Raw genomic sequence first — 2,267 nt, 5'->3', positions numbered from 1 at the left:
TAAAGGAATAGTTAATTGTTTGATTCCATTATGAAATACTGTCTAGCCGTCTTAAAAAGGTGTTCATGAACCTTTTAGTATTCAGCAAAACCAAAACAAATCCCCCTGAAATACAGTTTTAACTATGGAAAAAAAAATGTATAGGAAAATAGCGAAATAACAGCCTTTTCGGAGTGATTTTCTTTTTAACTTCTCGTTTTTAAATATTTAATCATTTTCTACGATGGGAAACACCACTTCCTCACACACACTCATGCTCCCAGACTTTATTTAGATACAAGTGGCGTCATAATACAAATACTGTTCTGCAGTCCGTGTGTGTTTTAATGCAACTGCATTTCTCAGACATGTTTCTAAGATTTGAGTCCTTAGTAAATTTTTTATTCCATATCTCATTACCTTGAGATAAGGAATAAAAGGCCCTGTCCAACCCTATCACCTGGAAGAGCATCCAGGCCCTTTAAGGCTTAGTCTATCTAGGATTATGCCTTCAGACTTGGATACAGCCTCCTGTCCTAACCGGCCCCTGTATTCATTGCCTCTCCTGTATGTTTTCAGAGCCCACCAAGGAGCGGCCATCGCTACTCACTGGCCACTCTTGAATCCTTTTTGGCTCCTTTTCCTCAGTCCGACCTGGGTTCCTCAGGGAAGGGACTGTAGCCCTGGGACTGCATTTCTTTTCCGCCCTCTCCCTATGTGACTGCCCCAATTCCCATGGATTTAAATAGCATTTTGACACACAAGATGCCTCACTTTTTGTCTCCGGCCCTGGCCTCTGCCTGAATTCCAGGCTAGAATATCCACAGTGCCTAATGGACATATGCCCTTAGGTGTTGCACAAACATCTCAAATTGAACATATCCAGAAAAATACACTTCTGAACTTGCCAGCATTCAGAATAAAACTCAAACCTCCAGATGGCCTGCAGGGCCTCCAGTGATGCGAATCCTGTCTCTAACCTCACTTTGTGCCACTCTCCCCTTTACTCATTATTTTCCAGGCCTTTCCCCGGCCCCGCTCACCCAGAAATCTTTCACTGTACATCTCCTATGTGCCAGGCACCTGATACGTGCTGGGAATATAGCAGTGGATGAGAAAGAAAAAAAGACCCAGTCCTCATGGAGCTGACTTCCTAGTGACAGGAGCAGCGGATAAAGCAAATCACTGAAGGCAGCTGTAAATGACTTTCCGGTTCAGAGAACAGGCTCCTTCCCTCCTCACATGGCTACCTTCAGACCACTTGGGTCTCAGCTTAAACGCCACCTATTGACAGAGGCCTCGCATGTTACCTCATTCTTTAGCCCTACTTTGCATCCTTAAAAAGCACTCATCAAAATTTGCAATTATCTTGTCGGGTTTTTGTTCTTTGGTCTTGATTAGTTTCAGTAAAAACTTTACATAATGAATGCATCGCACTATTTTGTAAATCCAGTGTTTCCTTTGTTTCGTGTCATGAATCCCATCCATTCCAGCGCATAGATGAGGCCCTGTCTGTTCAATATTCATCACCGTGTTTACTATCTAGAGCAGCAATTCTCAAAGTATGGTAATTGGGACCCCAAGACTCTTCACAGGGTTCATGAGCACAAAACTATTTTCAGACCAACATGTTCTCTGCCTTCCTTCACTCATGAGTACACAGTGGAATTTTCTAGAGGTTACACAATTTGAATATTGCAACACATTGAACGAAGACGCAGGTACCAGAACATAGCTATCTCCTATTAAGCCAGACATTAAAGAGATTTGAAAAAATACAAAATACTGCTTTTGGCTAGGCAAAGTGGCTCGCACGTATAATCTTGGCACTTTGGGAGGCTGAGGCAGGAGAATTGCTTGAGACCAGCCAGGGCAACCCTAATAAAAAATTAGCTGGGCATGGTGGCACATGCCTGTGGTCCCAGCTACACAGGAAGTTGAGGTGGGAGGATCGCTTGAGCCCAGGAGTTTGAGGGTGTAGTGAGCTGTGATCAAACCACAACATTCCAGCCTGGGCAACAGAGCAAGACCCTGTCTCAAGACAAAAAACAAAAAATAAAACCCCAAATACCACCCTTGCCACTAAATTTTTGTCTTAGAAAAATTATTTCTTATAAAAAGTTATTCATATTAACTTTTTATTACTTAGAAATAATTTTTAAAATTGGTTTTAATTTCCATATGGTAACTATGTATATATATAACTACATTTTATGTATATATAACAAACAAAAGCTCTATGGGTTCTCAACATGTTATTTTTAAGACTATAAAGGGGTCCTGGGACT

This window comes from Pongo pygmaeus, chromosome 8, assembly GCF_028885625.2.
Source record: "Pongo pygmaeus isolate AG05252 chromosome 8, NHGRI_mPonPyg2-v2.0_pri, whole genome shotgun sequence".
NCBI classification, from domain to species: domain Eukaryota; kingdom Metazoa; phylum Chordata; class Mammalia; order Primates; family Hominidae; genus Pongo; species Pongo pygmaeus.
Note: the sequence above shows the minus strand (reverse complement) of the source record.